The sequence below is a fragment of the Physeter macrocephalus genome, chromosome 19, assembly GCF_002837175.3.
Source record: "Physeter macrocephalus isolate SW-GA chromosome 19, ASM283717v5, whole genome shotgun sequence".
NCBI lineage: Eukaryota > Metazoa > Chordata > Mammalia > Artiodactyla > Physeteridae > Physeter > Physeter macrocephalus.
In genome coordinates, this window is record NC_041232.1 from 57,748,655 (window position 1) to 57,773,109 (window position 24,455).

The following is a 24,455-nucleotide window of genomic DNA, read 5'->3' on the forward strand; positions in this document are numbered from 1 at the left end:
ACAGGCCTTGGATGTTAGGTATGTCTTTCCCCATTGAAAAGCTCACTTTGCTGAGTGTGTCCACGCCCTAGGGAGCAAGCTTTGTGTCCTTCCTTTATGGGCCTCCCAGGCTGCAAATTACCATCTGAGAGCCTTTGAGTACCCCTTGTCTTTAGAAAGTGGAGCTGGCATCACATTCACAGGAGCAATTACCAACAGCCCATTAATAGGAGTTTAGGAAAACCGTCTCTAAGTCCCAGAATAATGTGTAGCCCTCTTTCCCAAAAAGGCTGTGATGAAACTGTGTGTGTTTCTTCACTAGGGCAGTTTTAGAGGATGCTGAGATAGTCCTAGAACCTCTTCAATTGTGAGTTGGTAAAAGACCTTGGCTTTCATTATCTCGTTGAGTCCTGCTGTGTGGAGAAAAACTATAAGTTCACCCAGGGGGACCCTCGCTAGGCGGGAACACTATGTAAGTTGTTAATGCTAGAGCCAAGATTTTCCATGTTTTTTTTCAGTTCGACCTTCTGCTGGGAAAACCACTCTATGTTGTCTCTCTACGTATTCCCAAGTACAATAAGACTAGAAAGAGGACAGAGAACCACTGGTCTTGGCCTAGGGGGTAAGTCTGATGTCCTTCCCACTTAGACCACACAGCCTGCAAATTACCTTCTGAGAGATTTTTATTCTTCTTTATCTTTAGGAAGGGGAGCTGACATTATGTTCACAGGAGAAATTAACAACACCCCATCAACAGGAGTTTAGGACAACAGTCACTACAGTCCTGTCATCATGTGTAGTCCTCCATCCCAAGAAGGTTGTGATGCCACTGTGGGTGTTTCATCATGTGTGTGGTGTTTCAGAGGACTCCGAGATAGTCCTACAATCTCTTCAATTGGTAACCATTAAAAGGCCTGGGCTACCATTCTCACGTCAAAGCCTGATGTGTGGAGCAGAACTACAAGTTCAACCAGGAAGATCTTTGGGAGAGAAGAACTTTCTTTAAGATTCTAGTTGCTAGAGCCAGGAGGGTCAAACTTTTCAGTTCGACATGCTGCTGGGAACCCCTAGTCTACAGTGTCTCTCTAGGTATTCCAGAGTACAATGAAACATGAACAAGCACAAAGGTCCCCTTAGTTGAAAACAAACCTGTCCTGACTCTCTGAAAGTCACTGAGACCACTCTCACTTTGGAACACACAGCTGAGCATATTTTTGCTTACCTCTGTGGATCCAGGAATTTTGCAGCTGTCTCTGACCATTCACCGTCTGCTGCACGTTTCTATATGAGTGTCCCAAGGATAAAAATCACTGTTCATGGCATTGCCCTGGAGTAGGTTGAAAGAGACACATACCTATACTACATGAGATGCCTGCCTTCCCATGCCCTTCTGAATGGTTTTCAATGGAAAGTGCCCTTGGAACAAAGAGCTTAAGTCATCTAAACTCTGAAGTGTGTAGATGGCAGTAGTACAACTCCCTCAAACAATTTATGAGTAGCCATACCGTGGGCCTGAATCTACGTACTTGGAACCAACACCATGTCTTCTATGTTCTTCATGCGCCTTATGAGAAACATGGACTTTTCCTTCCCTGAGGCCTTCCCTCTTAGGTTAATGATCCATGTTTCTAGAACAACACAATACAGGTTTCAGAGGTCGGTTACATCTTTTCCCATTGAAAAGCACACTTTGCTGATCGTGGTCTCGACCTAGGGAGCAAGCATCACGTGCTTTCCATAGAGGCCTCCCTGGCTACAAATTACCTTCAGAGAGTCTTTGATTCCACTTTGTGCTTAACAAGTGGAGCTGGTATCACGTGCACAGGAGCAATTAACAACAGTCCATCGTTAGGAGTTTAAAACAACTGTTGCTACAGTCCCAGGATCATGTGTACCTCTCTTTCCTGAGTAGGCTGTGATGCCACTGTGTGTGTTTCTTCCCTAGGGTATTTTCAGAGGACACCTGGATAGTCCTAGAATCTCTTCAATCAGGAACAGTTAAAAGGCATTGGTTGCCATTTGCTCATCAATATCTGCTGTGTGGAGAAGATATACAATGTCATCAGAGGTACCATGGAGAGACAGGAACTTTCTGGAATAAGTGAATGCTAGAGCCAAGAGTGTAGGATTTTGCTCGTTTTGAACTACTACAGGGAACACCTAAACTATGTTGCCTCTCTAGGTATTCCCAATTACAATAAAACAAGAAAGAGCACAAAGGTCCACTTAGTGAAAAAGAAGCCAGTCCCAACACACTCAAAGAATTTGAGACAACTTTCTTTTGGAATACAAAATTGAGCACAGATGTGCGTATTTCCATGGATCCAGAAATCTTATAGCTGTCTCCAACCATTCACTGCCTACCTCACGTTGCTCCATGAGTTTCCCAGAAAGAAAAATCACTGTTCACAACATTGCAGTGGTATCAGTTGAAGGAGACACATACGTGTGCTACATGAGACACCTGCCTTTCCATGCCTTCTGAATGGCTTTCACTGCAAAGTGACCTTGGGAAAAAGTGCTTAAAGAAGCTAAATTCTGAGGTGTGAAGATGGCAGTAGTACAGATCGCTCAAACAATTAACAGGCAGCCAAACATTGAGCTCATATCTACATACTCGGAACAAACAACGTGTCCACTATGTCCTTAATATTCCTTGTGAGAAAAGAAGACTTTTCCTCTCCCAAGGTCTTCCCTCTTAGTGTAGTGTTCCATATTTCTGGAACTAGTCAACATAGGCCTTGGATGTTAGGTATGTCTTTACCCCTTCAAAAGCTCACTTCACTGAGTTTGTCCATGCCCTAGGGAGCAAGACTCTTTTCCTTCCATTATGGGCCTCCAAAGCTGCTAATTACCATCTGAGAGCCTTTGATTCCCCCTTGTCTTTAGCAAGTGGAGCTGGCATCACATTCACAGTAGCAATTACCAACAGCCTATTAATAGGAGTTTAGGTTAAAAGTCACTACAGTCTTATGATCATCTGTAGCCCTCTTTCCCAAGAATGCTGTGAAGACTCGGTGTATGTTTCTTCATGAGGTCAGTTTCAGAGGACTCTGGGATAGTCCAATAATCTCTTAAATCTTGAACTGGTAAAAGACCTTGGCTGCCATTCTTTTCTTTGAGTCCTACTGTGCGGAGAAGAATTAAAATGTTGCTCAGGGGGACCCCCAGGAGGCAGGAAATTTACATAAGATGTTAATGCTAGAAGCCAAGATGGTCCACGTTTTTTCAGTTTGACCTGCCCACGGGAGCACCTACACTACGGTGTTTCTGTACGTATTCCCAAGTAAAATAAAACATGAAAGAGCACAAAGGACCACTCAATGCGAAACAAGCCTTTCCCAACACTCTGAAAGCCTTTGAGACTACTTTTCCTTTGAAAGAGAGAGCTGAGCAGTTTTGTGCATACCTCCATGGAACAATAAATCTTGCAGCTGTGTCCAAAAATTCACTGCCTGCTGCACATTTCTCCATGTATTCCCTTGAGAGAAACATCACTGTGCATGACATTGTCTTTGTGATGGTTGAAAGAGCCACCTACCAGTACCATGTGAACTACCTGCCTTCCCATGCCCTTCTGAACCACTCTCACTGCAAAGCGCCCATGGAACAAAGTGCTTAATGCAGCTAAACTCTGAGGTGTGGAGATGGCAGTAGTACAAGTCCCACGAACAATTTATGAGCAGCCATACTTTGGGCCCAAAACTACTTATTTGGTAACAACACTCTGTCTTCAATGTCCATTATCTTCCTTTTGAGAGGGCTGGACTTTTCCTCTATCAAGGCCTTCCCTCTTAGGGTTGTGTTCCATGTTTCAGGAATAACTCAATACAAGTTTCTGAAGTCAGATATGTCTTTTCCCCATGAAAAGCACACTTTGTGGAGCTGGCCTGAGCCTAGGGAGCAGGCCTCGTGTCCTTCACACATAGGCCACCCAGCCTGCAACTTACCTTCTGAGAGATATTTATTTCCCCTTGTCGTTAGGAAGGGGAACTGGCATCATGTTCACAGGAACAATTAACAAAAGCCCATCAATAGGAGTTTAGGACAACAGTTGCTACAGTCCTGACAGCATGAGTAGTCCTCTATCCCAAGAAGGCAGTGAAGTCACTGTGTGTGTTTCTTCACGTGGTGGGAGGTTTCAGAGGACTCCGAGATACTCGTAGAATCTCTTCAATCAGCAGTCGATAAAAGGCCTTGGCTACTATTCTGTCGTCAAAGCCTGATGTGTGGAGCAGAAATACAAGATCGACCAGGCAGACCCTCAGGAGACAGGAACTTTCCTTAAGATGCTAGGCCCTAGAGTCAGGAGGGTCAAAATTTTTTGGTTTGACCTGTTGCAGGACAAACTTACTCTATGGTGCCTATCTACGTATTCCCAAGTACAATAAACCATGAAAGGGCACAAAGAACCCCTCAGTACGAAACAAGCTTTTCCCATCACTCTGAATGCCTTTGATGCCACTTTCCTCTGAAACACAGAGCAGAGCACATTTGTGCATACCTCTGTGAAACAAGAAATCTTGCAGCTGTCCCCAACCATTCACTGAACTCTTCACCTTTCTCCATAATTTTCTCAGAGAGAAAAATCACCGTGCATTACATTTCTTAGAGTCAGTTGAAAGAGATCCCTATTGGTACTACATGAGACACCTTGCCTTCCCATGCCCTTCTGGACAACTTTCAGTGCAAACCTCCAGGGAACAAAGTGCTTAAGGCAGCTAAACTCTGTGGAGTGGAGATGGCCATAGTACAAGTCCTTCAAGAACTAATAATCACCCGTACCTTGGGCCCAAAACTACTTATTCAGTACCAACACTCTGTCTCCAATGTCCTTCATGTTCCTTGTGAGAAACGTGAACTTTTCCTCTCCTGAGGTGTTTCCTCTTAAGGCAGTGTTTCATGTTTCTAGAACAACTCAATATAGCTTTTGGAAGTCAGGTATGTCTTTTCCCCTTGAAAAGAACTCTGCTGAGCATGGCCTCGGCCTAGGGAGCAAGCCTCGTGTCTTCCCACACAGGCTTACCAACCTGCAAATTACCATCTGAGATGTTTTTATTCCCCCCTTCTCTTTAGGAAGGGGAGCTGGCATCATGTTCACAAGAGCAATTAACCACAGCCAATCAATAGGAATTTAGGACAACAGTCGCCACAGTCCTGTCAACATGGGAAGTCTTCCTTCCCGAAAAGGCTGTGATGCCACTTGGTGTGTTTCATCACAAGTGGGGTTTCAGAAGACTCCAAGATTGTCCTAGAATCTCTTCAAATGGCAGCTGGTAAAAGACCTTGGCTACCAGTCTCTCGTCAAGCCTGATGTGTGGAGCAGACAAGGTCAACCAGAGAGACCTGGGGAGACAGGAACTTTCCTCAAGATGCTAGGCGCTAGAGCCAGAAGAGTCAACAGTTTTTTTGGTTGACCTGCTGCAGGGAAAACCTGCTCGATGGTGTCTCTCTAGGTATCCCAGAGTACAATAAAACATGAAAGAACACAAAGGTTCCCTTAGTGCATATCAAGCCTGTCCCAACACTCTGAAAGTTTTTGAGACTACTTTAACTTTGGAACACAGAGCTGAGCACAGTTTTGCATACCTCTGTCGATCCAGAAATGTTCCAGCTGTCTCCAAACTTTCACCGTCCACTGCACATTTCTCCATGAGTGTCCCAGTGATAAAAAATCACTGTGCATGACACTGCCCTGTAGTCAGTTGATAGAGACAACTACTGGTACTACATGAGATGCCTGCTTTCCAATGCCCTTATGAACAGATTTCAATGTTAAGCGCCCTTGGAACAATGAGCCTAAGGCAGCTAAACTCTGAGGTGTGGAGATGACAGTAGTACAACTCCCTCAAGCAAATTACAAGTAACCGTACCTTGGGCCTGAAACTATGTACTCGGAACCACCACAATGCCTTCAATGTCCTTCATATGCATTGCAAGAAACGTGGACTTTTCCTCTCCAGAGGCCTTTCTCTAGGTTAATGCTCCATATTTCTAGAACAATACAATACAGGTTTCGGAGGTCAGGTACGTCTTTCCCCCTTGAAAAGCACACTTTGCTAATTGTGGTCTCCACCTAGGGACCAAGACTGTGTGCTTTCCATATAGGCCTCCGTGGCTACAAATTACCTTGGAGAGTCATTCATTCGCCATTGTGCCTAGCAAGTGGAGCTGGCCTCACGTTCTCAGGAGTGAATAATAGCAGAACATCAATAGGAGTTTAGGACAAGAGTTGTTGCAGTACTAGGATCATGTGTAGCCATCATTCCTGAGAAAGCTGTGATGCCACTGTGTTTGTTTCTTCACTATGGCGGTTTCCGAGGACACCTGGATAGTCCTAGAATAGCTTCAATCTGGAGCAGGTAAAAGGCATTGGCTGTCATTCTCTCGTCGAGGTCTGCTGTGTGGAAAAGATAAACAAGTTCACCCAGTGGGACCGTCGGGAGGCAAGACATTACCGTAAGATGCTGCTAGAGCCAAGACTGTAGAATTTAGTTCGTTTTGACCTGCTGCATAGAACACCTACTCACTGTTGCATCTCTAAGTATTCCCAAATACAATAATACATGACAGAGCACAAAGTTACGCTTGGTGCAAAAGAAGGCAGTCCCGACACTCTCAAAGACTTTGAGACAACTTTCCTTTGGAACACAGATTTGAAAACAGTTGTGCATACCTCTGTAGATGCAGAAATCTTTCAACTGTCTAAAACCATTCGCTACCTGATCCACGTAGTTCCATGAGTTTGCCAGAGAGAAAAATCAATGTTCATGACATTACCCTGGTATCAGTTGAAGGAGACACATACCGCTCATACATGAGTCACCTGTCTTCCCATGCCTTTCTGAAAGGATTTCACTGCAAAGTGCCCTTGGAACAAAGTGCTCAATGAACCTAAACTCTGAGGTGTGAAGATGGCAGTAGTACACTCAAACAATTAATGAGCAGTTGTACCTTGGGCCTGAATCTATGCACTCAGAACAAACACTCTGTCACCTATGTCCTCAATGTTCATTGTGAGAAATCTAGACTTTTCTTCTCCCGAGGCCTTTCCCCTTTGGTTACTGTTCCATGTTTCTGGAAAAAGTCAATACAGGCCTTGGCTGTTACGTATGGCTTTCTCCCTTAAAAAGCACAATTTGCTGAGTGTGTCCAAGCCCTAGGGAAGAATCCTCATGTCCTTCCCCTATGGGCCTCCCAGGTGGCAAATTACCGACTGAGAGCCTTTGATTCAACCTTGTCTTTAGCAATTGGAGCTGACATCACATTCACAGGAGCAATTGCCAACAGCCTATTAATAGGAGTTTAGGACAACAGTCGGTAAGTCCCAGGATCATGTGTAGCCCTCTTTCCCGAGAAGGCTGTGATGACACTGTGTGTGTTTCTTCACAAAGGCGGCTTCAGAGTACTCTGGAATAGCTCTAGAACCTCTTCAATCATGAGCTGGTAAAAGACCTTTGCTGCCATTCTCTCATCGAGTCCTGCTGTGTGAGAAGAACTACAAGGTCGTTCAGGGGGACCCTCAGTAAGAAGGAACATTACATAAGATGCTAATGCTAGAGCCAAGAGGGTCCAAGTTATTTTTGGTTCGACCTGCTGCTGGGAAAACCACACTATGATGCCTCTCTACGTATTCCCAAGTACAATAAAACATGATAGAGCACAAAGGACAGCTCAGTGCAAAACAAGCCCTTCCTGATACTCTGAAACTCTTTGAGACCACTTTTCCTTTGAAACAGAGCTGAGCACATTTGTGCATACCTCCGTGGAACAAGAATTCTTGAAGCTGTCTCCAAGCATTCACTGCCTGCTGTACGTTTCTCCATGAAGTTCTCAGAGAGAAAATTCACTGTGCTTGACATTGCCTTGGAGTCAGTTGAAACAGATCCTTATTGGTACTACATGAGACAACTGCCTTCCCAGGCCCTTCTGAACGCCTTTCAGTGCAAAGAGCCCTTGGAACACATAGCCTACGGGAGCTAAACTCTGAGGAGTGGAGATGGCAGTAGTACAAGTCCCTCAAACAATAACAATCACCCATATTTTGTACCAACACACCTTCTCTAATGTCCCTCATTTACCTTGTGAGAAACATGGACTTTTCCTCTCCTGAGGCGTTTCCTCTTAGTGTTCCATGTTTCTAGAACACTCAATACAGCTTTTGGAAGTCAGGTATGTCTTTTCTCCGTGAAAAGCACTCTTTGCTGAACATGGCCTGAGGCTAGGGAGCAAGCCTCATATCCTTCCCACATAGGTCTCCCAGCCTGCAAATTACCATCTGAGAGATTTTTATTCCCCCTTGTCTTTCCAAAGGGGAGCTGGCATCACGTTCTCTGGAGCAATTAACTACAGCCCATCAAGAGTAGTTTAAGACCACTGTCACTACAGTCCCGTCAGCATGTGTAGTCCTCCTTCCCGAGAAGGCTATGATGCCACTCTGTGTGTTTCATCATGAGGGGTTTTCAGAGGACTCCACAATTGTCCTAGAATCTCTTCAATCAGAAGCTGGTAAAAGGTCTCGGCTACGATTCTCTCTCAAAGCCTGATGTGTGGAGCAGAACTACAAGGTCTACCAGGGAGACCCTCGGGAGATAGTCACTCTCATTAAGATGCTAGGCACTAGGGTAAGGAGGGTCTAACTTTATTCAGTTTGACCTACTGCAGCGAACCCCTGCTCTACGGTGTCTCTCTAGGTATTCCAGAGTACAATAAAATATGAAAGAGCACAAAGGGCCCCTTAGTGCAAAACACGCCTGTCCAGACACTCTGAAAGTTTTTGAGACCAATTTCACCTTGGAATACTCAGCTGAGCACAATGTTGCCCACCTCCGTGGATACCCGTTTTGGAGGTCAGGTATGTCTTTCGCCCTTGAAATCACACTTTGATAATCGTGGTCTCCTCCTTGGACTAAGCCTCGTGTGCTTTCCATATAGGCCTCACTGACTAAAAATTACAGTCTGTGAGTCTTTGATTCCCCATTGTGCCTAGCAAGTGGAGCTGGTATCACGTTCTCAGGATCAATTAACAGCAGCCCGTCAACAGGAGTTTAGGACAACAGTCGCTACAGTCCCAGGATCATGTGTAGCCCTATTCCCTGAGAAGGCTGTGATGTCACTGTATCTGTTTCTTCCCTAGGACTGTTTCAGAGGACACCTAGATAACCCTAGAATCTCTTCAACTGGGAGCAGGTAAAAGGCATTGGCTGCCATTCTCTTGTCGAGGTCTGCTGTGTGAAGGTACACAAGCTTGCCCAGGGGACCGTTGAGAGGAACTCTCCGTAAGATGCTAACTCTAGAGCCAAGAGTGTAGAATTTTGTTCGTTTCGACCTGCTGTAGGGAACACCTGCTCAATGTTGCATCTCTACTTGTTTCCAAATACAATAAGACATGACAGAGGACAAATTTATGCTTAGTGCAAATGAAGCCAGTCCCAACACTCTCAAAGACGTCGAGACAACTGTTCTTTGGAGCACAGATTTGAGCACAGTTTTGCGTACCTCCGTGGATGCAGAAATCTTACAATTGTCTCCAAACATTCACTGCCTGCTGCACGTTGCTCCATGAGTTTCCCAGAGAGAAAAATCACTGTTCATGATATTTCTCTGGTATCAGTTGAAGGAGACACATACCTTTACTACATGAGTCACCTGCCTTCCCACGCCTTTCAGAAAGGATTTCACTGCAAAGTGCCCTTGCAACAAAGTGCTTAATTAAGCCAAACTCTGAGATGTGAAGATGGCAGTAGTACATGTCTCTCAAACAATTAATGAGCAGACGTAGCTTGGGCCTGAATCTATGTACTTGGAAAAATACCGTGTCACCTATGTCCTTAATATGCCTTGTGAGAAACGTAGAGTTTTCCTCTTCCAAGGCCTTTCCTCTTTGGGTACAATTCAGTGTTCCTGGAACAAGTCAATACGGGACTTGATGTTATGTATGTCCTTCCCTCTTGAAAAGCTCACTTTGCTGAGAGTTTCCAGGCTCTAGGGAGCAAGCCTTGTGAACTTCCCCCATGGGCCTCCCAGGCTGCAAATTACCATGGGAGAGACTTTGATTCACCTTTTTTTAAATAACTGGAGCTGGTGTCACACTCACAGGAGTGATTAGAAACAGCCCATTAATAGGAGTTAGGTCAACTCTTACTACGGTCACAGGATCATGTGTAGCACACTTTCCCGTGAAGGCTGTGAGGTCACTGTGCGTGTTTCTTCACGAGGGTGGTTTCAGAGGACTCCGGGATAGTCCTAGAACCTCTTCAATTGTTAGCTGGTAAAGGAGCTTGGCTGAAATTCTCTTGTTGAGTCCTGCTGTGTGGAGAAGAACTACAAGGTCACCCAGGGGACCCCTCAAAGCAGGAACTTTATGTAAGACGCTAGGGCCAGAACTAAGATAGTCCAAGTTTATTCGGTTCGACCTGCTGCTGGGAAAACAACTCTATGGTGTCTCTCTACATATTCCCAAGAACAATAAAACATGGAAGAGCACAAAGGGCTGCTCAGTGTGAAACAACCCTTTCCCAACACTCTGAAGACTTTGACACCACTTTTCCTTTGAAATACAGAGCTGAGCGCATTTGTGCATACCTCCATGGAATAAGAAATCTTGCAGGTGTCTCCAAGCATTCACCACCTGCTGCACATTTCTCCGTGAATTTCTCAGAGAGAAAAATGACCGTGCATCACATTGCCTTGTAGTCGGTTGAAACAGATCCTTATTGGTACTACATGAGACACCTGCATTATCATGCCCTTCTGTATGGCTTTCAGTGCAAAGCGCCCTTGGAACAAAGTCCTTAATGCAGCTAAACTCTGAGGAGTGCAGTTGGCAGTAGTACAAGTCCCTCACACAATAACGATCTCCCGTAACTTGGCCCTAAACTTCTTATTCAGTACCAACACTCTGTCTCCAATGTCCTTCATGTTCCTCGTGAGAAACGTGAACTTTTCCTGTCCTGAGGCGTTTCACTTTAGGGTAGTGTTCCATGTTTATAGAACAACTCGATACACGTATCCGAAGTCAGCTATGTATTTTCCCCTTGAAGAGCACATTTTGCTGAATGTGACCTCGGCATAGGGAGCAAGCATCCTTTCCTTCCCACATAGCCCTCCCAGCCTGCAAATTACTTTCTGAAACATTTTTATTCCCCCTTGTCTTTAAGAAGGGGAGCTGCCCTCATTTTCACAGGAGCAATTAACAACAGTTGATCAATAGGAGTTTAGGACAACAGTCACTACAGTCCCGTCAGCATGTATACTCTTCCTTCCTGAGAAGGCTGTAATGCCACTGTGTGTGTTTCATCACCAGTGAGATTTCAGAAGACTTTGAGATAGTTTTAGAGTCTCTTCAATCAGCAACCAGTAAAAGGCCTTGGCTACAATTCTCTCGTCAAAGCCTGATGTGCAGAGCAGAACTACAAGGGAGACAGGGACACAGTCATGGGACAGGAACTTTCATTAAGATGCTAGGCACTAGGCCACAGGGTCGAAATTCTTTCATTTCGACATGCTGCAGAGAACCCCTACTCTATGTTGTCTCTCTAGGTATTCCAGAATTCAATAAAACGAAAGAGCCGAAACTCCTCTTAGTGGAAAACAAGCCTGTCCTGACGCTCTGAAAGTATTTGAGACTACCTTAACTTTGGAACACACAACTGAGCACAGTTTTGCATACCTCTGTAGATCCAGAAATCTTACAGCTGTCTCCAACTATTCACCGTGTGCTACACATCCCTCCATGAGTTTCTCAGAGATAAAAATCACTCTGCATGACATTTCACTGGAGTCCTTTGAAAGAGAGAGCTACCGGTAATACATGAGATGTCTGCCTTCCCATGCCTTTCTCAATGGCTTTCAAAGGAAAGCACCTTTGGAACAAAGAGCATAAGGCAGCTTATATCGGAGGTGTGGATATGGCAGTAATACAACTCCCTCAAACAATTTACGAGTAGCCGTACCTTGGGTCTGAAACTACGTACTCGGAACCAACACCCTATCTCCAATATCCTTTATATTTATTGTAAGAAACGTGGTATTTTTCTCTGGTGAGAGTTTTCCTCTTAAGTGAATGTTCCATGTTTTAGAAGAACTCAATACAGTTTTCCAAAGTCAGTATGTGTTTCCCCCTGAAAAGCACACTTTTACGATCATTGCCTCAGCCTAGAGAGCAAGCCTCTTGTGCTTTCAATATAGGCTTCCCTGGCTACCAATTACCATCAGAGAGTATTTGATTCCCCCTTGTGCTTAGCAAGTGGACCTCTCATCACGTTCACAGGAGCAATTAACAACACTCCATCATTAAGTATTTAGGACAACAGTCACTACAGTCCCAGGATCATGTGTCACCATCACCCTCTTTCTTGAGAAGGCTGTGGTGCTACTGTGTGTGTTTCTTCACTAGGGTGGTTTCAGAGGACACCTGTATAGTCCTAGAATCTCTTCAATCGAGATCAGGTAAAAGGCATAGCCCCCATTCTCTCGTCAATGTCTGCTGTGTGACGAACATATACATGGTCGCCCAGGGGGACCATATGGGGGCAGGAACTTTCCATAAGATGTTAACGTTAGAGGCAAGAGTGTAGAATTTTGTTTGTTTCGACCAGTTGTAGGGAACACCTACTCTATGTTACCTGTTTAGGCATTCCCAAATACAATAAAACAAGAAAAAACACAATGGTATGCTTAATGCAAAAGAAGCCAGTCCTGACACTCTCAAGGACTTTGAGACAACTTTCCTTTGGATCCTAGATTTGAGCACTGTTGTGCATACCTCCGTGGATCCAAAAACGTTACAGCTGTCTCCAAACATTCAAAGCCTGGTGCATGTTGCTCCATGTGTTTTCCAGAGAGAAAAATCATTGTTCATGACATTGCCCTGGTATCAGTTGAAGGAAACTCACGCCAGTACTACATGAGTCACCTGCTTTCCAATGCCATTCTGAACGGATTTCACCTCAAGGCACCCTTGGAACAAAGTGCTAAATTAAGCTAAATTCTGAGGTGTGAAGATAGCATCAGTACAACTCCTGAAACAACGTATGAGTAGCCGTGCCTTGGACCCAAATCTACATATTCGGAACCACCACCGTGTCTTTAATGTCCTAAATATGCCTTGTGAGAAATGTGACCTTTTCCTCTCCTGAGGCTTTTCCCCTTAGGTTAATGTTCCATATTTCTAGAACAATGCAATACAGGTTTCAGAGGTCAGGTACGTCTTTCCCCCTAGAAGAGCACGCTTTTTAAATCATGGTCTCCACCTAGGGACCAAGCCTCATGTGCTTTCCATATGGCCTCCCTGGTTACAAATTACTGTCAGAAAGTCTTTGATTCCCCACTGTGCTTAGCAAGTGGAGCTGGCATCAGGTTCTCAGGAGCAATTAACAGCAGCCCATCAATAGGAGTTTAGGACAACCCTCGCTACAGTCCCAGGATCATGTGTAGCCATCATTCCTGAGAAGGCTGTGATGCCACTGTGTGTGTTTCTTCACTATGGCAGTTTCAAAGGAGACGTGGATAGTCCTAGAATCTCTTCAATCGAGAGCAGGTAAAAGGATGGCCTGCCATTCTTTCGTCGAGGTCTGCTGTGTGGAGAAGATACACAAGATCGCTCTGAGGACCTTTGGGATGAACTTTCTGTAAGACGTTAAAGCTAGATCCAAGAGTGTAGAATTTTGTTCATTTCGACCTGCTGCAGGGAACAGCTACTCTATGTTGTGTCTCCACGTATTCCCAAATACAATAAAACATGATAGAGCACAACGTTATGCTTAGTGCAAAAGAAGCCAGTAGCGATACTCTGAAAGACGTTGAGAGAACTTTCCTTTGGAAAACAGATTTGAGCATAGTTTTGTGTACCTCCATGGATGCAGAAATCTTACAACTGTCTGCAAACGTTCACTGAATGCTGCATGTTGATCCATGAGTTTTCCAGAGAGAAAAATCACCATTCATGACATTGCCCTGGTATCAGTTGAAGGAGACACATACCGGTACTAATGAGTCACCTTCCTTCCCATGCCCTTCTGAACGGATTTCACTGCAAAGCGCCCTTGGAACAGAGTGCTTAATGAAGCAAAACTCTGAGGTGTGAGGAGGGCAGTAGTACAAGTCCCCCAAACAATTAACGAGCATCCATACATTGGGTCTGGATCTACATATTCGGAAAAACCACAGTGTCACCTATATCCTTAAAGGACCTTGTGAGAAAAGTGGACTTTTCCCTTCCCAAGGCCTTTCCTTTTGGGTACTTTTCCATGTTTCTGGAACAAGTCAATACAGGCCTTGGATGTTATGTATGTCTTTCCCCCTTGAAAAACACACTTTTCTGAGTGTGTCCAGGCCCTAGGGAGCAAGCCTCGTGTCCTTCCCCTATGATCCTCCAGGCTGCAAATTAACGGGTGAGAGACTTTGATTCACCCTTGTCTTTAGAAAGTGGAGTTGGCATAAGATTCACAAGAGCAACTACCAGCAGCCCATTAATAAGTGTTTAGGACAACAGTCGCTACAGTCCCAGGATCATGTGTACCTCTCTATCCCAAAGAGGCTTTGTTGACACTGTGTGTGTTTATTCACATGGACGGTTTCAGGTGACTCTGGGATAGTCCTAGAACCTCTTCAATCGTGATCTGGTAAAAGAACTTGGCTGCCATTCTCTCGTCCAGTCCTGCTGGAGAGGAACCTCAAGGTCCCCAAGGGGAATATTCGGGTAGCAGGAACTTTGCATAAGACACTAATGCTAAAGCCACGGTGGTCCACGTTTTTCAGTTCTACCTGCTGCGGGGAACACTTACTCTATGGTGCCTCTCTACGTATTCCCAAGTACAGTAAAATATGAAAGAGCACAAAGGACAGCTCAGTGCAAAACAAGCCTTTCCTGATACTCTGAAATCCTTTGAGACTACTTTTCCTTTGAAACACAGAGCTGAGCACATTTGTGCATACCTCCGTGGAACAAGAAATCTTGCAAATGTCTCCAACCATTCACCACCTGCTGCACGTTTCTCCATGAGTTTCTCAGAGAGAAAAATCACTGTGCATGACATTGACTTGTAGTCGGTAAAGAGATACCTATTGGTAATATATGAGACACCTGCCTTCCTATTCCCTACTGAATGGCTTTCAGTGCAAAACGCCCTTGGAACAAAATGATTAAGGCAGCTAAATTCTGAGGACAGAGATGAAAATAGTACAAGTCCCTCAAACAATAATGATCACCCATACCTTGGGCCCAAAACTATTTATTCAGAACCAACACTCTGTCTCCAATGTCCTTCATGTTCCTTGTGAGAAACGTGGACTTTTCCTCTCCTGACACGTTTCCACTTACAGTAGTGTTCCATATGTCCAGAAGAACTCAGTACAGCTTTTGGAAGTCAGTTATGTCTTTTCCTCTTGAAAAGCACTCTTTGTTGAACATGGCCTTGGTCAAGGGAGCAAACCTCGTATCCTTCCAACATAATCCTTCAAGCCTGCAAATTACCTTCTGAGAGATTTTTATTCCTCCTTGTCTTTAGGTAGGTCAGCTGGTATCACATTCACAGGAGCAGTTAACAACAGCCCATCAATAGGAATTAGGATAACTGTCGCTAAAGTCCCGTCATCACGTGTAGTCCTACTTCCCAAGAAGGGTATGAGGCCACTGTATGTGTTTCATCAAGAGGATGGTTTCTGATGACTCCAAGATTGTCCTAACATCTATTCAATCAGCAGCCAGCAAAAGACTTTGGCTACCATTCACTCGTCAAAGCCTGATGTGTGGAGCATAACTACAAGGTCGAGCAGGGAGACCCTTGGGAGACAGAAAGCTTCCTTAAGATGCTAGGCCCTAGAGCCAGGAGAGCTGAACGTTTTTCACTTTGATCTGCTGCAGGGAACCCCTACACTATGGTGTCTCTCTAGGTATTCCAGAGTACAATAAAACATGTAAGAGCACAAAGGACCTCTTTGTACAATACAAGACTTTCCTGACACTCTGAAAGTCTTTGAGACCACATTCACTTTGGAACACTCAGCTGATCACAGTTTTGCATACCTCCGGGGATCCAGATATCTTGCAGCTGTCTCCAACCATTCACCGTCTGCTGTACATTTCTCTATGAGTTTCCCACAGATAAAAGTCACTGTGCATGACATTGCCTTGGAGTCGGTTGAAAGAGACTCCTACCAGTACTACATGAGACATATGCTTTCCCATGCCCTTCTGAACGGCTTTCAATGGTAAGTGACCTTGGAACAAAGAGCCTAAGTCAGTTAATCTCTGAGGTGTGGAGATGGCAGGAGTACAACTTCTGAAACTATGTACCAGTAGCCATACCTTGGGCTCAAAACTGCGTACTCAGAACCACCACTGTGTCTTTAATGTACTAAATATGCCTTGGGAGAAATGAGGAATTTTCCTCTCCTGAGGTTTTTCCCCTTAGGTTAATGTTTCATATTTCTAGAACAACGCAATACAGTTTTCGGAGGTCAGGTAGGTCTTTCTCCCTTGAACAGCACACTTTGTTAATTGTGGTCTCCTCCTAGGGACCAGCCTCGTGTGCTTTCCATATGGCCTCCCTGGGTACAAATTACCATCGGAGAGTATTTGATTCCCCATTGTGCTTAGCAAGTGGAGCTGGCATCACACTCTCAGGAGCAATTAACAGCAGCCCATCAATAGGATTTTAGGACAACAGTAGCTACAGTCCCAGGATCATGTGTAGCCGTCATTCCTGAGAGGGCTGTGATGCCACATTGTGTGTTTCTTCACTATGGCAGTTTCAAAGGACACCTGGATAGTCCTATAATCTCTTCAATCAAGAGCAGGTAAAAGGCCTTGGCTGACGTTCTCTTGTCGAGGTTGTTGTGTGGTGAAGATACACAAGCTTGCCCAGGGGACGTCAGGAGGAACTTTCCGTAAGATGCTAACACTAGAGCCAAGAGTGTAGAATTTTATTCATTTCGACCTGCTGCAGGGAACACCTACTCAATGTTGCATCTCTTCATATTCCCAAATAAAATAAAACATGACAGAGCACAAAGTTACACTTGGCGAAAAGGAAGCCAGTCCCGACACTCTCAAAGACGTTGAGACAACTTTCCTTTGGAAGACAGATTTGAGCACAGTTTTGCCTACCTCCGTGGTTCGGAAATCTTACAACTGTCTCCAGCCATTCACTGCCTGCTGCATGCTGCTCCATGAGTTTCCCAGAGAAAAAAATCACTGTTCATGACATTACCCTCATATCAGCTGAAGGAGACACATACAGCCATAGCTTGGGCCTGACTCTATTTACTCGGAATAAACACCATGTCACCTATGGTCTTAATTTGCCTTGTGAGAAACGTGGACTTTTCCTCTCCTGAGGCTTTTCCTCTTTCCTCTTTTGGTAGTGTTAATGTTCTGGGAACAAGTCAATACAGGTCTTGGATGTTACGTATGTCCCTCCCCCTTGAAAAGCTCACTTTGCTGAGCGTTTCCAGGCTGTAGGAAGCAAGCCTCATATCCTTTCCTTATGGGCCCCCAGGCTGCAAATTACCGAATGAGAGCATTTGATTCACCGTTGTGTTAACAACTGGAGCTGGCATCACATTCACAGGAGCAATTACCAACAGCCTTTTAATAGGTGTTTAAGTCAATAGTCACTGCAGTCACAGGATCATGTGTAGCACTCTTTCCTGAGAAGGCTGTGATGTCACTGTGTGTGTTTCTTCATGAGGGCAGTTTCTGAGAATTCTGGGATTGTCCTAGAACCTCTTCAATTGTGACCTGGTAAAAGAACTTGGCTGCCATTCTCTCGTCGAGTACTGCTGTGTGGAGAAGAACTACAAGGTCACCCAGGGGTACACTCTGTATGCAGGAACTTTATGTAAGACGTTAATGCTAGAGCCACGATTGTCCCAGTTTTTCGGTTCAACCTGCTGCTGAGTAAACCACTCTATGGTGCCTGTCTAAATAATCCCAAGAACAATAAATCATGAAAGAGCACAAAGGACTGCTCAGTGTGAAAATAGCCTTTCCCAACACTCTGAAAGCCTTTGAGACCACATTTCCACAGAGCTGAGCACATTTGTGCATACCTCCGTGGAACAAGAATTCTTGCTGCTGTCTTCAAACATTCAGCACCCGCTGCATGTTTCTCCATCAGTTTCTCAGGTAAAAAAATCACTGTGCATAACATTGCCTTGGAGTCAGTTGAAAGAGATCCTTATTTGTACTACATGAGACATCTGCCTTACCATGCCCTTCTGAAAGATTTTCAGTGCAGAGCACCCTCAGAACAATATGCTTAATGCAGCTAAATTCTGAAGAGTGGAGATGGCAGTAGTATAAGTCCCTCAAACAATAATGATCACCCATAACTTGGGCCACGAACTACTTATTTGGTACCAACAGTCTGTCTACAATTTCCTTCATGTCCCTTGTGAGATATGTTGAGGTTTACTCTCCTGATGCGTTTCCTCTTAGGGTAATGTTCCATGTTTCTAGAACAACTCAATACAGCTTTTGGAAGTCAGGTATATCTTTCCCTTTGAAAAGCACACTTCACTGAGCATGGCCTAGGCATAGGGGGGAGGCATCATGTCCTTCCCACATAGCCATCCTAGTCTTCAAATTACCTTCCAAAAGATTCTTATTCCCCCTTGTCTTTAAGAAGGGGAGCTGGCATCATGCTCAAAGGAGCAATTAACAGCAACACATCAAAAGAAATTTAGGACAACGCACGCTACAGTCGTGTCAGCATGTTTAGTCTTCATTCCTGAGAAGGCTATGATGCCATTGTGAGTGTTTCATCACGAGTGGGATTTAAGAAGTGTCAGAGAGAGTCCTAGAGTTTCTTCAATCAGCAGCCGGTAAAAGGCCTTGGCTACCATTCTCTCGTCAAAGCCTCATGTGTGGAGCAGAACTACAAGGTCGACTGGGGAGACACATATGGGACAAGAACTTTCCTTAGGATGCTAGGGGCTAGTCAGGAACGTCGAAATTTTATTGGTTTGACCTGCTGGAAGGAACCCCTACTCTATGGTGTCTCTCTAGGTATTCCAGAATTCAATAGAACATGAAAGAGCACAAAGCTCCTCTTAGTGCAAAACAAGCCTGTCTTGAGACTCTGAAAGTTTTTGAGACTACTTTAACTTTGTAACACAGAGCTGAGCACAGTTCTGCCTACCTCCGTGGAACTAGACATCTTGCAGCTGTCTCCAAGCATTCACAGTGTGCGGCACATTTCTCAATGAGTTTCCCAGAGATAAAAATCACTGTGCATGACATTGCCCTGGAGTCGTTTGAAAGAGAAACCTATGGTTACTACATGAGACGTCTGCCTTCCATGCCCTTCTAAAAGGCATTCAATGGAAACCTCCCTTGGAACAAAGAGCTTAAGGCAGCTAAACTCGGAGGTGTGGAGATAGCAGTAGTACGAATCCCTCATACAATTTATGAGTAGCCGAACCTTGGGCCTGAAACTACATACTCGGATCCAGCACCGTGTCTCCAATGTCCTTCATATTTCTTATGAGAAACCTGGAATTTTTCTCTTGCAAAGCCTTTTCTCTTAGCTTAATGTTCCATGTTTCTAGAAGAACTCAATACAGTTTTCCAAAGCCAGGTATGTGTTTCCCCCTTGAAAATATACTTTGAAGATCATTGCCGCAGCTAGAGGGTAAGCCTCATGTGCTTTCCTTATAGGCCTCCCTGGCTAGAAACTACCGTCAGAGAGTCTTTAATTACCCATTGTGCTTAACTAGTGAACCGGACATCACATTCACAGGAGAAATTTACAACACCCCATCATTAAGAATTTAGGACAACAGTCACTACAGTGCCAGGATCATATGAAGACCTCTTTCCTGAGAAGTCTCTGATACCACTGTGTATTTTTTCTCTAGGGTGGTTTCAGAGGACCGCTGGATAGGCCTAGAATCTCTTCAATCGGGAGCAGGTTAAAGGCTTTGTCTGTGATTCTCTCGTCTATGTCTGCTGTGTGGAGAACATATGCAAGGTCACCAGTGGGACCGTCAGGAGGCAGGAATTTTCCATAAGATGCTAACACTAGAGCCAAGAGTGTAGAATTTTGTTCGTTTTGAAATGTTGCAGGGAACACCTACTCTATGTTACCTGTTTAGGTATTCCCAAATACAATAAAGCATGAAAGAACACAAAGTATGCTTAGTTCAAAAGAAGCCAGTTCCAAAACTCTCAAGCCTTGAGACATCTTTCCTTTGGAATGCAGATTTTAGCACTGTTGTGCATACCTCCCTGTATCCAGAAATCTTACAGCTTTCTCCAAACATTCACGGACTGTTGCAAGTTGCTCTGTGAGTCTTCCAGAGAGCAAAACCTCTGTTCATGTCATTGCCCTGGTATCAGTTGAAGGAAACACATACCAGTACTGCATGAGTCACCGGCCTTTGCATGCCATTCTGAAGGTATTTCACTGCAATGCACCCTTGGAACAAAATGCTTTATGAAGCTAAACTTTGAAGTGTGAAGACGGCAGTAGTATAAGTCTCTCAAACAATTACCGAGCACCCGTATCTTGGGGCAGAATCTACGTACTCAGAACAAACACCGTGTCACCTATATCCTTAATGTGCCTTGTGAGAAATGTAGACTTTTCCTCTCCTGAGGCCTTTCCTCTATGGGCTCTGTTCCATGTTTCTGGCAGAAATCTATACAGGCATTGGTTATTAGGTATGTCCTTCCCCCTTGAGAAACTCACTTTGCTGAGTGTCTCCAGGCCGTAAGGAGCAAGCCTCGTGTCCTTCCCATATGGGCCTCCCAGGCTTCAAATTACTAGTTCACCCTTGTCTTTAGTAAGTGAAGGTGGCATCACATTCACAGGAGCAATTACTGACAGCCCATTAATAGGAGTTTAGGACAACAGTCGCTAAGTCCCATTATCATGCATAGCCCTCTTTGCCAAGATGGCTGTGATGACACTGTGTGTGTTTCTTCAATAGGGAGGTTTCAGAGGACTCTGGGATAGTCCTAGAACCTCTTCAATCGTGAGCTGGTAAAAGACCTTGGCTGCCATTGTCTCGTCAAGTCCTGCTGTGTGGAGAAGAACTACAAGGTTGCCCAGGGGGACCCTCAGTAGGCAGAAACTTTACAAAAGACGCTAATGCTAGAGACAAGATGGTCCAAGTTTCTTTGCTTCAGCCTGCTACTGGGAGAACCACCCTGTGGTGCTTCTCTACATATTCCTAAGAACAATAAAACATGAAAGAGCAAAAAAGAACACTCAGTGTGAAACAAGCCTTTCCTGACACTCTGAAAGCCTTTGAGACAACTTTTTCTTTGAAACGCAGAGCTGAGCACATTTGTACATATCTCCGTGGAACAAGAAATTTTGCAGGTGTCTCCAAGCATTCATCACCTGCTGCACGTTTCTCCATGAGTTTCACTGAGAGAAAATCACTGTTCATGACAATGCTTTGGAGTCGGTTGAAAAAGATCCTTATTGGTACTACATGAGACACCTGCCTTACCATGCCCTTCTGAATGGCTTTCAGTGCAAAGCACCCTTGGAACAAAGTGCTTAATGCAGCTAAAATGTGAGGAGTGGAGATGGCAGTAGTACAAGTCCCTCAAACAATAACAATCATATGTACCTTGGGCCTAAAACTACTTATTCGGTACCAACATTCTGTCTCCAATGTCCTTCATGTTCCTTGTGAGAAACGTAAAATCTTACTCTCCTGAGACATTTCCGTACAAGGTAATGTACCATGTGTCTAGCACAACTCAGTACAGGTATCGGAAGTCAGGTATGTCTTTTCCCTTTAAAAAGCACACTTTGCTGAGCATGGCCTCAGCCTAGGGAGCAAGCCTCATGTCCTTCCCACATAGCACTCCCAGCCTGCAAATTACATTCTGAAAGATTCTTATTCCGACTTGTTTTTAGGAAGGGGAGCTGACATCACGTTCACAGGAGCAATTAACAACAGCCCATCAATAGGCATATAGGACAACAGTTGCTACAGTACCAGCCGCATGTTTAGTCTTCTTTTCCAAGAAGGCTGTGATACCACTGTGTGAGTTTCATCACCAGTGGGTTTTCAACAGACTCCATGATAGTCCTAGAGTCTCTTCAATTGGCAGCCAGTAAAAGAATTTTGCTAACATTCTCTCATCTAAACCTGGTGTGTGGAGCAGAACTACAAGGTCGACCAGGAAGACATTCTTAGGATAGGAACTTTCCTTAAGATATCGTGAGCCAGGGCTAGGAGGGTCGTACTTTTTTCGGTTCGACCTTCAGCAGGGAACACTACTTTATGGTGTCTCTATAGTTATTCCAGAATTCAATAAAACATGAAAGTGTACAATGTCCCTCTTAGTGGAACACAAGCTTGTCCTTACACTTGAAGTTTTGCAATTACTTTAACATTGGAAGACACACCTGAGCACAGTATTGCACAAATCCGTGGATCCTGATATCTTGCAGCTGTCTCCAACCATTCAACGTATGCCGCACGTCTCTCCATGAGTTTCCAGTGATAAAAATCACTCTGCATGACATTGCTCTGATGACATTTAAAGAGACACCTACCGGTACTACATGAGATGTCTGCCTTAACATGCCCTTCCGAATGGCTTTCAATGGAAAGCACCCTTGGAAAAAAGACATTAAGGCAACTTATATCGGAGATGTTGAGATGGCAATGGTACAACTCCCTCAAAAAAATTATGAGTAGCCATACCTTGGGCCTGAAACTACATACTCAGAACCAACATTGTGTCTGCAATATCCTTTATATTTATTATGAGACACATAGACTCTTTCCCCTTAGATGTCTTTCCTCTTAGTGTAGTGTTCCTTGTTTCCACAACTCAATAGCATTTTACAAAGTCAGGAATGTGTTTCCCCCTTGAGAGGCATACGTTGCCGAGTGCGGTCTCAGCCTAAGTAGCACGCTTCGTGTGTTTTCTATATTTGTCTCCCAGGCTACAAAGTAACTTCTGAGAGCATTTGATTCCCCCCTGTCCTTAGCAAGAGGAGCTGGCATCAAGTTCACAGAGCAATTACTAACAGCTCATTACTAGGAGTTTAGAGCAATGATCACTACAGTTCCACAGCATGTGTAGTCCTCCTTCCCAAGAGGCTTGGACGCCAGTGTATGTGTGTCACCACGTGGGTGGTTTTTGAGGACTCCTGCATTGTCCCCAAAACTCTTCACTCGGAATCACATAAAAGGTATTGGCTGCCATTATCTCCCTGTGGCCTCCTGTGTGGAGAAGAACGACAAGGTCGCTCACGGGACCCATGAGAGGTAAGAACTTACTGAAGACACTAAAAGCTAGAGCCAAGAAGGTCAACCATTTTTCAGTTTGACCTGATTCAGAGAAACCCTATTCTAGGGTGCCTCTACAGGTGTTCCCAGGTACTAGAAATCATGAAAGAGCACAAAGGTCCACCTAGCATGAAACAAGCCATTCCCGACTCTCTGAAAACCTGGAGACCACTATGGCTTTGGAACACAAAACTGAGCACCATTGAGCGTATCTCCATGGAACCAGAAATCTTGCAGCTGTCTCCAACTATGGTCGACCTGCTGCACATTTCACCATGAGTTCTGTCAGAGAGAAAAATCACTGTGCATGATGGGTCCTGGTGTCACTTGAAAGAGACCTGTACCAGTACTACAGCACATACCTGCCTTCCTATGCCTTCTGAACAGCATTAACTTGAAAGCACCCTTGCAACACGGTGTTTCAGGCAGCTAATTCCTGAGGTGTGCAGATGGCAGTAGTACAACTCCCTGATAATTTACGAGAAGCCACATCTTGGGCCCAAAACTACATATACAAGGAACCAACACTGTGTCTCCAATAACCTTCATGTGAATTGTGGGAAACGGGGACATTTCTCTCTGTGAGGTAATTCCTCTTATGGTATTGTTGCACGTTTCTGGCGAAAGTCATTACAGGTCTCAGAATCAGTGGTGTCTTTCCACGTTGAAAAACACACTTTGCAGAGCATACACTTGGCCTAGGGATGAAGCCTCGTTTCCTTCCCCTTAGGCCTCCCAGACTACACATTACGATCTAGAGCTTGTGATTCCTGGTGGTCCTTAGCAAGTGGAGCTGGCATCATGTTCACAGAAGCAATTAACAAAAACCCATCAAGAGGAATTTAGACGAAGGGTGGCAGCAGTCCCGCAGCATAAGTAGACGTGCTTCTCGAAAAGGCTGGGATGCCTAAACGTGGGTGATAGGTCATGACACCTGGAGAGTAATAGAATCTCCTCAATGGGCAGCTGGTAAAAGACCTTGGCTTCTATTCTCACGACAAAATCTGTGGTGCAGAGCAGAACTACAGGCTTATTAGGAGAACCTTCGGGCAACAGGAAGTTCCCTCAAGACGCTAACTGCCTGAGCCAAGAGCGTCGAACTTTCATCGGTTTAACCCGCTGCGGAGAACCCCACTCTACGGTGAATCTCTAGGGTTCTTAAGTACAATAAAACCTGAAACCACAAAGGTCTGGTTACTATGAAAGCG